The following is a 14788-nucleotide window of genomic DNA, read 5'->3' on the forward strand; positions in this document are numbered from 1 at the left end:
GAGTTTGTTTGTACCCTGATAGGTCAGTACTTACTGTTTGACCTGTCCTCCATACAGTAAAGCAATGAAAACAGTAGCACTCTGTTTAGTCCTGAACTGTATACTAACACATAAAGTACATAAATAAATTATATGATGTAAAGATTCAAGCTACTGAGATGTGTTGTGGATGTAGAGTATTAACAGATAATATAGTATAGGGGGAAGAAGTATACGTTGTTTGTGTTTTTTGCAATCAAAAATATAAAGATATAATAATAATAATACTGTATTATCATATTAACATATTTTGGCCTCGTATTTCTACGTGTCGTAATTAAACAAATTCAGCAGATAAGTGTATAAAATAAGTATTTACATAAGTAGGCTATATATAAGTATGCGTGTATTTACAGCCAGTCTATAGCCAATAGCCTTCTTAAACTATATTAAGTTCCGCTACTTCTCTCTATAATTTACTCAACAGTGCCTGTGGTTTCTCGATCTGAAGGATTCCCTCCTACATTCTACATTGTTCAGGACACACACTCTTTTCTTAGGTAGTGGAGGAGGAGGGAGGCAGCACAATGAGGAAGTAGCTAGTGGGGGATTAAAGGTGGGCACTTGTCCCACCGGTGCTTTCAGGAATATTTTATTTTCTCTCTTCCTCTTTCACCTACTCTTTTTTTTTTTTTTGTTTAGTATTTTGTAATTTTAATTTAGCTGCTAAATATTCATGCGGTGTTTTGTCCGTGACAGCCTCACAATCTCCTGGGCTTTCTCCCTGTGTGACGAAGAGTAGCTATTCTCTCTATTTGTATCTTTCTGTCTCTCTGTGTTTCCTTCAGTGGCAAGGTGTTTGTGTGTGTGTGTGTGTGTGTGTGTGTGTGTGTGTGTGTGTGTGTGTGTGTGTGTGTGTGTGTGTGTGTGTGTGTGTGTGTGTGTGTGTGTGTGTGTGTGTGTGTGTGTGTGTGTGTGTGTGTGTGTGTGTGTGTGTGTGTCTGTGTGTGTGTGTGTCTGTGTCTGTGTGTTTAGAGTAGAGGCCTCAACAAGGCTCTAACTGCTCTCTTTTATGTGATATCCCTGTCATGTGAAAGCCCTCTTAAAAACACTCAGACAATATGTGCATATATAGCAGATTCAGTATGGCGGCGATAACATCAGAACAGACTTGAAAGACTCCTTGTGTTCACTTCAAGCTACAGTGTGTTCGAATACGCCATTGTCAGGTTTCCCTGGAGGCCATCCCAGCCTCTGTTGTCTATCAGTGTCGAAACTCCTTCACCTCCTCCAACCTGACACCAACACAAACGTAGATAGTCACCCTCCCAAGTTTTTAAAAACACTATATATTTGCACTATATATATTGTTTTGGAGCATTGTTCATATAAAGCTTTTTTTTCTCTGTGGAGAGGCGGTGGACTGGTGGCAGAAACTTGGACTATGGGCAGAAAAGGTCTCTGGTTCGTCTCTGGTTCGACTCCACGGAGAAACAACAAAAAGACGAACCTGGATTGATCTGTCCAAAATTCCAAGAGGATTCTCCCTACCCTGTCTAGTGCCCCTGAGCAAGGCACCTTACTCCCCCAACATCTGCTCCCCGGGCGCCGTACATGGCTGCCCACTGCTCTGTGTGTCCTGCACCAGATGGGTTAAAAGCAGAGGTTAAATTTCCCCTTGCATGAGTGTGCTTGTGCATGTCTGTGCATGTGTGTGGGATAATAAAATGCATCTTAATCTTTAAATCAAATGCCCTCAAACTTCTCCCCACCTACAGACGTGCACCTCCCATATACTATACATGAGACAGCCACTATACTCGTCTTACTTGTTAGTGGTCTATTTAGCTCTCTCCCTGACACAGGAGCGTGCACACACTCGCACGCGCAAAAAATAGTACACAAACTAACGGGCACATGCCGTCTACTTAATTGAGGAGAAAGTGGTCCGGCGGGATGGGATGGGAGGTGTGTGCGCATGGGCAGGCGGCTGGAGAGCGGAGCCTTGCGGGATGAACCGTTTGACACATGAGAAGACCCCGAGAAAACAAGCTGTCTGCGGGTTAATTACCGCTCCCCTTTGCAGTTAATAAATACATTTCTGATCAAGCACATCAAACGTGCGCCGCCATTCATTTCTGCTGCTCGCTCCGGAGCACGTTAGCCCCTGTTTGGAGTGCTCAAGTGTTACATTGCAATTTGATTTTCTTTTAAAACACTTCACAGTGTGTACGGACTAATTATAGATACATCAAAGAGTAGCTAACTGCCTTTGAATGGGAGAAAGACAGGCTTGTGCTGCAGGGGGAAGGGGAAGGCGCCCCCACCTTTTTTGTTTTGGCCCTTTTTCCCCCCCGTTCTCGAGCTATCGCATGATCCATCCATCCATCCATCTCAGTTCAATGTTTCCCACTTCTGTCCCTTCTCTCTGTCTCTTCCTCAGAGTCTGTTGTCTCCTCTGACATCTGTTTTCCTGCTTGGCCAGCCTGTTCCTCCTCCTCCCTGCTCCTCCTCCTCCTCCTCTGTCTCACTCCGCTGTGGAGTTTTAAAGGAAGATGGGAACCCAGTATACTTATATTCCTTCTAGGTGTTAGCCTGTGGACTGTCCTTCTCTCTCTGTCATATAAACAACACACACACATAAACTGGCCATGCTCGTTAAGGTTCCAAGTTCACAATATGCGTTCTTCATCCGAGGGCGAAATCTCACCCGAGAAACGTACCAGCGAGATGAAGGGGCCAAGGCGATGGAGACCGAGAGAATAAGGGCCCTGCCTCCACCTCTCCCTCCGCTCAGCCTGTCTTTTTCATCTTTCTCCGTTGCCAGGAGTGAGGTGGGGGTGTGCGTGGATGTGGCGGCGGCGGTGGTGATGTTGAGGAGCGGTTGTCTAACCTGCACTAACCTTCCCGTTCGCAGAGTGAAAAAGGAGCTCTCTTATTGGATAGGACAAGGGGCAGCATTATATAAGGTCTTATGTAAGAATGCATCTGTCTCCCAGTACACAAATGTGTGGGTGCCAACCAGACAACCAGCCAGCCGCCACAACAGCCCTTCAAACGCACGAGTACAGATTTTTTAGTGTCCTCTACAAACAGGCCATATACATACAGTGCATGCCTGCAAAGTATCTGCCTGCACACTTTCTGGATAGCGCCATCTGTTTCAATCTATAATGAATATGGCTTGTGTTCTCTCTGCCGTCCTTGGTTTCATGTGTTTGTGTGCGTGCGTGTGTGTGTCTGTGTGTAAGTTGTGGTTAAGTGTCAGATGTGGGAAGAGATGCTCGAGGTGAGACAGACAGATATGGAGGTTTTCTTCGCTCCTTGTGGACTTCAGCGTTTCACCGGTGTGTGTGTGGAGGATGAGAAAGATGAAACACTGCTGGGTGAATCAGACTCAGTCGGAGGAGAAGTTTGTTTTACATCGCTCAGAGTTTAAAAAGTGGCTGAATATCCGGGATGTATGGTAACCTTAGACTGAAGGAGAAGTATTTATATTTTACGGTATAGGAAGTTGCATTTAGATAAACAAGCTATCTTGTGCAGTGTTTATGTCTAAGCAGATTCACAAGTTGAACTAAAGCTACTTTCCATAAATGCTCTTTGCAATTTCTCTGTAAAATAAAACCAGTTTTTAATTATTAGTTTTGTTTGCTTAGCCAGTTTTTAGGTTTATGAACTGAGCCCTTTCACCACAATTCTCCCTCCCAAAACCCACCCGGCTTTAGATCCCCCGTTTCCTTCGTCCCCCTAATTCTCCCTCTCTCAGACGTGGTGACCCTCAGGGCAGCAGCGGTGCCAACTATGCCCTCTGTGCAGGGCTCTGGGTCTGGCAGTGGTCTGCACTGCTCCATGACTGGCATGGCAACAGCGAACTGGACACACGGTTGTTCAGTGTGTGTGCGAACACTGTTTTCCACTCCACACGGCTTCATTACTGTTCCCGTGTGGCTTTTATATAAGTTTGAGGATTTTCATAAATTGCACGTTGGCTGTGTCAGAGGTCTGTAAAGCAATTGACACAATCATCAGACCCAAGTTTACAAAATGAAGCTCTGTTATTCAGCTCGATATGTCAAGCATTGCCACAACAAAACGAATGTTTTACTTTGTAGACAAATTGCTTAAGAGGAAGTGATCAGCCCACGAACGTCTGCTAAATTTGGACTGATATGGTGAAGATAGATACGCTGATGTTACTCTGATATTTATGTCATTTTTTTTCTTCTTATGCATTAAGTTCTACATATAAAAATAATAGCATTTTGGTTTGTGTCTTGATAATAACTGAACTCATGGTTGAGACTATTCCACACTTTCCTTACTTTTAAAACTCAAGCAAAACAACACAAATATAAATGAGTCCAATTGGTTGGAATTTGTTGGAAGTTTCCCCTTTTGTGGGAAGACTCCAGTTTCCACCCTGTTTTAATTGTTTGTGTTTTCCTTGACTAAACACCACACGGTCAAACCTGTCTGCTGAATATACGGACATAAAATTATTATCGTTCTTTTTGCAGTATATTAATCCAAGTCAGACGGCAAACTAGTTTGTTTCCGTAAAAAGTGGACTGTTCCTTTAAACTCTGTCAAACTAAGTTCCTTATCTACATCCACATGTATCTGAAATGCTTGTGATGCACCAGTGCAACCTTCACCTGGGTTCATCGCCACGCAAGCACAAAAAAAAAAAATCACTTTAATTTGTTGACAAAATCATCCCAACTGAGAAAAACGTCAGGGTGTGAAAACCCCCTCGTCTCATGTTGTATGCACGTCTCGGCCGCCTTGGTAACTCCGAGTGCCGGCCTGTCTGTTGCTTCTGGAGGGGATGAAGAGAAGGTTTGTTTTTATCTCAAGGTTCTCCATAGCTGGCGGGCTTGCAAGCGGTGCAGGATCGGCACAGTTTCCTGTGTGTACGTCTGCCTGCCGTGTGCTAACGTGCATGTGTGCGTATGTCCGTCTATATCTGCAAGAGGATGCACACGTATCGCAAGGGTTCGGTGTTTGCTTGTGTGAATGTGCATTTATGCATATGTGCATGTTGTGTCTGTTTGTGTTTGTGTTTGTGCGTGTGTGTGTGTGTGTGTCAGCCCTAGCCTGGAGAAGCCTGTAACAGCTTGGTGGCGAGCAGAGCCACGATATAGGGAGGAGAGGAAAAGGGGAAAGGAAAGGAGTAGAGAAGGAGAGGGTGAGAGGCGATGATAAATGGCTGGAGCACACTAGCAGAAATTAGTGGAGCCGTATGCAAAGCTGTGGCATTTTGTTTGATGTGAAACAAAAGGACCACCATGACAAAAGTGCCTGCCAGCCAGCACAGCAGGGCAGCAGCCCTTAGGACATACACCATCCACGCTGATGGGGTGTGTGTGGCTGTGGTTGTGTGTCTGCACTTGTGCATGTATGTGGTAATGCATGCATATCATGCATACTCCTGTTTTCTAGTACTGTCTATATTGTGCATATTATCCCTCTCTGTGTTCTTGTGCTCCACTCGTAATGACAGACAATGCCGGGCCCTTTGTGCTCCATGAAAAGACCTGGCTTGTTCCTCAGAGCGGCTACAGCATATTTGCTCTATTAAGCAGCTGAAATATAGACGTCTAATTTCTGTGTGAATGAATAGGCATCTTAGAGAGCGGCTCTCCTCTTAACATAAGGATGTAAATTGAACTGTTTAAATGTCACTGCTAGCAAGCTGATTTGATTCGAATTGATTTGCTTGTTTCTGGAGAAAAGACCTTCCTTTCCCGAACCCTAGCTGCGCTGCCTGCCACAGATAGACCAAGGTCTTTCTTTGCACCTCAACAACACATTGTGGGGCGTCTGAATTCTTCTATCTGCTGTGATTATGTACAAATGGCCTTCATTTGCCATCCATTTCAAAGCTGTAGTGCGGCATTGTGGCTGGAGGCAGATGACGCAGACCAAATTACAGCGGGTTTGCTGCCTGAAAAGGAAACTGACACAATAGGCTTTGTGAAGTATTCCCTTCAATACGTCGCCATTATTCTCACCTTTGTTGGTGTTTCTCTCTATGTTTCAGGAGCATCTTTGCTTTCTAGATTACATTTGCGGTGCTGAAGAGGAGTGGGTGGGGGGGGGGGTCCGACATACTTCACTCTTGTCTCCCTCGTACTGTTTTGTCAGTATCCAGAGAAATTGATTTTGTGCGAGAGTTTCGCATTTTTTTTTATTTATTGCATTTTTTTGATTGCTTTCCTTATTAATTCTGTCTTGTTTTATTGTTGTACAGTCGCTGTCTGTTTATTAGTCATTTTTACATCTGCCTCTTTTTGTTTGTACATATCCTGCTCTCCTCTTTTTTTGGTCGGGTTGTTTCGATAATATCTCAATAACCTGGAGGGAAGCAGCCTCAGCCCCCTGAGGCAGGACAAAATGAATACAGGTGGCCAGAATACAGAGTGGATCACATCTGTCCATTGAGTTGTCCTCTGTCATGTGTCCTGTTCGCTGCCAGCTTCTTTTTTTTTATCCTCCCATTTCCTCTTATACCTATTTGATTCCAAAGTTAGCAAGTACACAATTGACTCCTTTGCCACTGCCTTTCAGTTTTTTCCCCTATGAGTCATGCTCCCTCACCTCACTGCAAGTGTTGCTTAGTGCATGTTATGTAGGTGGGGGAAAAAAAATGTTTTTCACATTGTTTCCAAGATGTAAAGTGGAAAAAGTTCCGCATCAGCATCTAGACAGAATTATTGTGTTCACCCAGGTGTCATGTTTCCATCACTGCCAGTCAGAGAAGCCAGGGAGTGAATGCCGACCTTACCCATTGCAGACGTAAGCCAGATGACAGTGTTTAATCTTTGTACCTGTGGAAACCTAACATTACTTACTTCCTGACTTGCTAACCAGTGAGGAGCCGTGCTGTCAATGTACATGATGGATTTGAAAAATTTAAAATTTACAATATCAGTGATTTCTCCCCATGCAGTTTGTAAATGTCCATATATTTTCCTGCCATTTTGCAGCCATACATAGGCGTTTAACTCACATCCAGCTCATGCCATGGAGACCAACGTTATTGTGAGAGGTGGATTTTCTCTCATCGGTAGTGAATTCAGTCAGTGGAGTGAGATACAGTGGATGCTCCTGGAGGGCAGTGGCTGCTCAGAAAAGGCCGACTGGCAAGAGAAGCTCTCAGGGAAGTGATTCACCCTGTGTTCAGTCTGTTAGCAGCTGTTTCCATGAACTGCGTTTCAGGAGAACTATAGGTGTAAAGTAATTATATAAAGCGTCCATGCATTGTTTCGTACTTCTCAAACTTTTGTTCTCTTGAATGGGGCAGGGTTAAAAAGGTCGCCTGAGACACAACCAACCACCGAGGGCGAATCGAGGCAGCACACATACATACATACATGGTATATAGTATATGTTTCTTTGGATATTTGTGTCTTGTTCTGATTTAATTCTCCTATAATATACTCAGCAGCCAAGAGGCAGATATGGAGCTGTTGCTCTCACCTCCAGCTCTGACACTGGACTGGTCGATACGCTCCAGGATTGTTGGAATTGTGGAAGAACCCATACGTGTCGTTTACAGTAATTCTATGTTTCGGTCTCGTCTCAGTGGAAGTCTGTAGTTTGACTTCACAGCTGTCGGGTTGTTTTTGTTTCCCCCCCCATGACCAGTTCAGTAAGTCCCTGTCTATCATTTGTCCTACCCACAGAAAAGCGATCCATCGACACTGTTTCCTATATAGTGCGTAATTAAGGCATGCATCACTTCTAATTGGTGTGTATTAGGGTTTTGATTGAGGCCAATTTCAGGCTCCGGTTTATAAAAGTATCGGCAGCTGTTTGTTTTCAGGAGTTTTTTTTCCTCATCCAGTCCCTTCGGTCCGTGTTTTCAAATGAGCTTTCACCAGGTCGCCACACACTCGGCTCCTCTCCGTTCTCCGAAAACACACGCGGTTGCCACGGCGACGTAATTGAAAATCATTACATCTCAAACAAGTATTGTGGAGGTGACTATTCATAAGTGTCTCACCTTTTTGTCTTCCCGTTTTTTTTTTTCTTCTCCCTCCCCCCTTCCCCACCGTGAAAAGGAAGTGAAGAATCCATCTGTCCTCAGCGCATCATTGTGCTAATGCTCCTTTTCTAATCCCTCTTGTCCTGCTCCACCCAGCCCGTAGCCCACCTCTTCAACACGGGGGTCTTTTTTCTTGCCACTTTTTATGATATAAGAGAAGCCAAGCCCAGATGAAGTTCATTTGAGTCCGGTTTTTAATCTTGAGGGATTCATCATTACATATTTACTGGCTGAGGCTGATCTTGCTGTAAGGTTCTACCCTCGTCCCATTGATCTAGTGCGCATGTTCACTCCTGAGGTTACGGGACGTGCTTCCATTTGCATAAGGCCCTGGGCAAGGTTCTTTCCACCATTGATTGGCCTGTCCATGAGCGCCCCGTGCCTTCTCACATTGATCACTTTGTTTTTTTCCCGGAGACAGTGCTACTCAGAGTTCAGCTCCTGCTCCGGCATATCAGACCTGCCGGAGGAAGAGAGGGAGAGGGAGAGAGAGAGAGAGAGAGAGAGAGAGAGGAAGAGGAGACGAAAGAGTGAGCATGGGAGAGAGGGGAGACTCGTAGTCAGAAGGGGTTGATGGACAAAGTTTGGAGTTAATATCTTGATATTTTCTCAATGCTTTCACTTTTATTTTTGACACTTGGGTTGAAAAAGAAATCAAATCCAGTTTCACGTTTTCCTCTATTTTACCTTTGGCCTCATACCTGCATGGACGTCCTTCTCCCCCCCCCCCGCTTGGTCAGTGCTCGTAAAGGAATCAGTGCTCTCCATCTTCTCTTGCTTCTCTCTGGTTCTCACACACACACACACACACACACACACACACACACACACACACACACACACACATACACACACACACACACACACACACACACAAACACAAACACTCATATATTTCAGTAAGGCACTGAAAGTCTATGAAAAATATGATCCATGAGTTTTTTTTTAAGTATTTAAGATTCTTGACCAAGTGTCCAAGAGCTCTGAATAATAATCTTGCCCTTTATCTGATAATGACATGTCGGCTCATGTGTTTGTGTTGTCATTTTTTGTCCGCACACGCCCCATTGTGTGCTCATCCAGCATGGCGTCAGCGACGGCGCAAGGCTCCGACTCCCATGATGCACCTCTCCTCTTTGTTCTGCCGTGCGAGAGCAGCGTGCGGCTTTGTCTGCCTCCCTCGTTCCTCTCGGCTCGTTGCCTCAGAGGCAAGGTCTTGCTCCCTTTCCCTCTCCCGTACTTCAGAGCTCTCTCGCTCTTTCATTCACTCTTTAGTACCCATCGGGCACCGCTCTCCGTTTCCCTTTTGCTCCTCCGGCGGCGTTTGTCGCGTTTTTTAACGTTCCTTCCCAATTCGCAATGAAACTCACTTCACTCGCTCGTTCTTCCCTTGCCCCTTGCCCCCCCGATGTCAAACCACTCCTCATTACTGTCCTTTTTTTTGTGACGCTCACCCTCCCTCATCTTATTTGCTCACACCTCTCTCTCTCTCTCTCTCAACACTCGTCTGTAAACTTACCTCTCTTCATATAACTCGTCGCCCCACGTATATATGGTTTTTCGAGCGTTCTTTGCTCTGCCCCTTTGTTTCTGATCCTTTCATTTTCTCCTCCCTCTCTTAACCTCAACTTCACATCGCTATTTCACTCCTTGCGTCTCGCTCCGATCCTTCACTCGACACCGACCTTTGTTTTGTCTTTTCTCAACAGGCGTGAATGTGAGAGCAGCAATTTGAATCACCACTCACAGTTTCCACTGTTACCATTAAAGATAATCTCTTAAGGTTTATCTATTTTGTGTAAACCAACTAAATAAGTAACCTTAACTTCAATATCACGTCGTATGAATTATCTTTGTAATATTTAATGTAGTCCTACCTCTTTCAGTTCTTTTATGAGAGAATCCTCATTTATCTCCTTTCGCCGAGTCGATGTCACTTTGTCCCTTCTCCTATTTGTCCTCTTTTCTCCAACTTGCTTTTCATTCCTGCCAGTCCCTCATTCAAGCTGTTTTCCCACTGTGGTGTTTCCATGCCTTCACCTGCTGTGTGTGGGTGTGTCAGCTGGTTACGACCTAGGTCACCTTCACCAGAGACGGGATCCGAGCGGCTGACGTGAGCTTTGAATGTGGTGGAGATGACATGTTGACAGCTCAAATGAATCGCTTGTCACATGTCATTTTTTTTCCCTCCCCCCCCCACCCCCCTTGTTAATTCTGCCATAAGAATGCATACAATATAGGAGAGTGAATCTTGAGAGGACGCACGGGGTTGCAAATTGTCATGCAGGCATCACACGTTTACTTTCCTGTCTGTTTTCTTTCTTTCTTTCTTTCTTTCTCTGCCCTCAACGGTGTGAATGGTCTCACTCTGCGGCGAATGCAGGAGGAAGAATAAGTGCGAGGAATTGAAAAGGGGAGAAAAGTGTTGTTTCTGAAAAGCCGTGAGGAGCAGCAAGGCGGATCCCGGTGCAAATGTCAGTGAACCCACTGACTCTAGGGTTGAAGTTTAAACCCTCTCTCCCTCCTCTGCCTCTGTTCCTCTCGTCTCCTCTCTTTTTGCATCTCCATCCACGCTCGCCTCCGTCGCTCTCCCATGTCTTTCACTGCTTTCTAAAGTTCATTGAATGGGGAGTTGGTATTCTGTGGGTTTTTTTGCGCCTTGCCTACTCCAAACGCTCCGAATACCAGGGTCACAGCATTCTTTCTACGTGTTTGTAAAGGATTTCTCAGAGTCGGTGCATCACCTGCAGAAGGCGCCGCTTCTTTCCTTTACGCAGGATCGTGTTTTAACACATCGACAGGGAGGGATGGCAAATGGAACACACACAATCGCACAGTCACCTCATATTTTGCCGCACTTGAAGCTTGAAATACCACATTCTGACTACATTCAGCTAAATCTATTCCCCAGCTCTATCGCCTTTGATACTCATGGAAAAGCTAGTTTGAATCCATTATGGCAATCTTTTTTATTTTTTTCAGGGGTGTGTTTTAGTTATGTACCTGCAGTAAAAACATATTTAATTTTTCAAGCCTGGAAAGCCGACAGTGAAAAGAGATGAACTGTTTTATGTGCCATTTTAAGGCTTTATGTGCTGTGAAATACGATCGGGGGGTTATGAAAGAGCAAGAGGAAGGTAGAGGGAGGAAGCGAGAAGAAGAAGAGCGAGCGAGAGCGGCGTTTGATGTCTCCTCCGGCTCGGAGCTGAATGCGAAGTCACTGAAGGGGCCGGCCTTGTCTCGTGGTGGGATTATGAAGCTGGACGTGGCGTCCGAGTAAAATATAAAACAGGCACAGGTTTGCACATATTTCTTTTTAATTCACGTTTGTGTACTTTTTTTTTTTTTTTTTTTTAAATCTTCAAGCGTGAGTGTGTGTTTCGCTCCAAAAGGCCAGTTTGTTGTCTCAGTGAGTTTTTTCATTTCTCCCCGGTCATGTCACTCATTAGTCTGGGGCTCATGCTCAGATCAGTTACCAGTCCACATTTGGTGGCTTCGTTATTCACTGTGTGTGTGACATGAAATGAGTCTGCTCTGAAGTTAAATTCATGGATCCACACCGAAATGGAATGGTTTCTTCCCACACCCCATCCTTCCACCAAGTTTCCTTTTAATCCGTTCAAGCTGTTTTTGTGTAATCATATTTATCGTCAAACTAGCAAACACTATAACCAACAAACAAACGGGTTGAAACAAAACCTGCTTGTTGTTAATAACAGCATCATCACAGAACCATTTAATAATACAGCTTTGTATATAAAAATATCTGTGCGGGTGTGTGTGATGTGACCCTGTGTGTGTGTGTGTGTGTGTGTGTGTGTGTGTGTGTGTGTGTGTGTGTGTGTGTGTGTGTGTGTGTGTGTGTGTGTGTGTGTGTGTGTGTGTGTGTGTGTGTGTGTGTGTGTGTGTGTGTGTGTGTGTGTGTGTGTGTGTGTGTGCGTGCGTGTGTGTGTGTCCCAGTCTCATATATATTCTGCTTTCCTATTAGATGGCTTCACACTCTGCGATTCCGCCGGACTCCTCTCTCTGACATCAGCTTTCATGCATGGCCTGCCTGCCTCTCTCTCTCTCTCTCTCTCTCTCTCTCTCTCTCTCTCTCTCTCTCTCTCTCTCTCTCTCTCTCTCTCTCTCTCTCTCCCCCTCTCCTTCTCCCGCTCACTTTTTCGCTCTCTCCCGGCCTCGAATATTAAAAACATCTTGGTCATGTCAGACGTCTTTTAACTCCCACGATCACCGCCCGCCAGTTAACACGTAGCATACGACCCCCGTCTGCCGTACTTTAACTTCCCCTTTTTTCCTCATCCCTCTCTCCCTCGTCCCTCTCCTCACATCTCCCAGTGTCCTGCCCCGTCAACCCCAACCCCAACCCCCCCCCCATCCCCGTGCTCTCCGTGTGATGGCACTTCTCCCATGAATCCAGCCTCTTCACCTCTTGCCTCCCCCCCTCACTCCCTCTCTCCTTACCTCCTCCCCTAGTGGGTGTGTGTGTGTGTTTTTGTGGCTTTTTTCAAGGTGATGGTTCGTTGATTTGGTCTGATTTCTCTTTGATGAAAACACTAGGGGGCACTGCCTGTCCTTTGTTCCCTTAGCAGGCTGGGATGCATGTGTACTTGTGTGTGCGTGTGTTGTGTGTGTGTCTGTGTGTCCATTCATGTGCTCCTGTTTGTGTTTTGTTCAAAATGCAAGTCCCTTGTCTGTAATGGATGACACAGATCTGCATTCAGACAGACAGGAAGGCAGGGAGGCGGCAGGTCTCTGGTGGTCACCAGGGTTACCGCTCTGCACCCGTCAGCACACCCACCCCCCCCCACACTTCTACCCCCTGTTTCTGTTTGGTCAACCCCGGGTTGTGGGTTAATGAAAAGGGCTTGGACCACCGAGAGGAGCGACAGTCATCTCACAGACACCTCTGCTCACCTCACCGGCCCTCCGAGACCCTCTCCTCGTGACAGGGCCCCCCCGACCCCCCCACCCTCTCCACGTTGACCCTCTGTCCCCTGGGTTGCTCCACATTGTCTGGCCGCCCGGTGGCCGCCCAAAAAAAACGGCCATGCAGCGTGGCACCGCACAAAGGTAGATAAACTCAGAGAGGGACAGAGAGAGTGGTGCATTTTTCTTTCCTTGAGTGGCTGACAGTTTTTGTGTTGGAGGATAAAGAAAGTGCATGAGAATGACCGCCCTGTTTACCCCAAACGGACGGCGATTCAGACAAGAGACCTCTGTCGCTCTCAGGCCGTGGCGAGGAGGAGGGGGGGCGGCAAAAGAGAAATCTAGACATCAGATTTGGAAAGAGGAGAGACGGAGAGGAAGCAGACCTCCGCTCCTGGCCCCGTGGACTCCTCTTGGTGTGGCAGAACTCTGTTGTGTTTACCATGCACACTCCGCAACTATACAATTAGCGACCGTGCTTACTTCTTCACTGATGAATGTGATTGTTTCTGAAGGAAACTCAGTTATTGATTTGTTGTGTGTGTGTGTGTGGGGGGGGAGGTGGGTGGGGGGGTAAGCAGACAGCTGATGAGGGATGTTTGATGGTGCTAATTGGCAGCTCCCGTCCGTGCAGTGTGTGGTTGGCGGTGAGTTGGGGCCGGGCTATTGTTTGGAGGTGTCAAACCCAACGCAGAACAAAGAGGAAGGGAGAAATGTGCTGCGCTTGCCTATCAGTGTGTTGAAAGAACACACACACACACACACACCTATAAATATATTATATATATGTATGAATGCACATACGTCCATCCACACCTACACACACACACACACACCACAGTACCTGGAGTCATATACGCCAGCGTTCGCTCCCGCTGACGTGCACACTCTCGCTCACACACACACCCACTGGCGCCCACACGTGCACACTCTTAGACAAACAGCCTGAAAATGACAAGATAATCACCACATTCGAAACTTACCTTCAGCTCCGGGTAAATGCCTCTCTCTCTGAGATAAACTAATAAATATACTGTTTTCTTTTCAAATGTTCCCCGCTGACGGCCCTCATTACCATACGCTGACAAAGACCTGACAGAGGTGTAATAGTTAAAAAGGTAATTTGACTACAAGTAGGAGTTTGGGTGGGGAAAAGGGTCAGCGTGCGTCCCCCTCCCCACCCCCCACCCCCCCCCCCCCGATCCGTCTCTCTCTTTAATGGTTTATTCACGCTTTTTTCGAGGACTTTTTTTTTTTGCATGATTGACTGACAAGGTCTTTTTCCGAAATAGCATCTTCAGTAATGAGAAATAATTGACTCCCTAATCAAAAAAAAGGGTTCATGGAATCCACAAACCCAACTGTAATCTTCTGTGGCATTTCCAGCAGAATTGACAGTCCTCATAGCTCCGGGCTCTATACCACTTTGATTTAATTGCTTTTTTTATAAGATTAATAATATACTTTATACCGTATTGTGTGTGTGTGTGTGCGTGTGTGTGCTCGGCATGTGTGTGATTGTGCTCCACACTCTTCTCTCAGGCTTTGTTTTTAATCAACAATATCACTTGAAAAGCTCTTCAACTGGTGTACTACTTTTTGTAAATTTTACAGTTAATTCATTAAGGGAATCCTTGTGGTGATTTCATTATGTACTCCAGAGTATATTGCTGCGCTTGTTTTGAAAAGTATTTTTTTTAATAAACGATATTATGAAACACCGTGAAAGCATAAAAGAAGAATAACAAAAGTCGATATCAATGCACAAGTGTCCGTGAGTCTCTTTCAAACTGCTTCAAACAATAACATAATAATAACAATAAAAGT

General features: G+C 45.6%; 1 protein-coding gene across 1 annotated transcript in view; it reads left to right on the forward strand.

Annotated features, from left to right (window-relative positions):
• arb2a (ARB2 cotranscriptional regulator A) overlaps window positions 1–14788 on the forward strand; it is a 157767-nt gene that overhangs the window by 79639 nt on the left and 63340 nt on the right. The window lies entirely within an intron of this gene.

Source organism: Limanda limanda, chromosome 5 (genome assembly GCF_963576545.1).
Source record: "Limanda limanda chromosome 5, fLimLim1.1, whole genome shotgun sequence".
NCBI classification, from domain to species: domain Eukaryota; kingdom Metazoa; phylum Chordata; class Actinopteri; order Pleuronectiformes; family Pleuronectidae; genus Limanda; species Limanda limanda.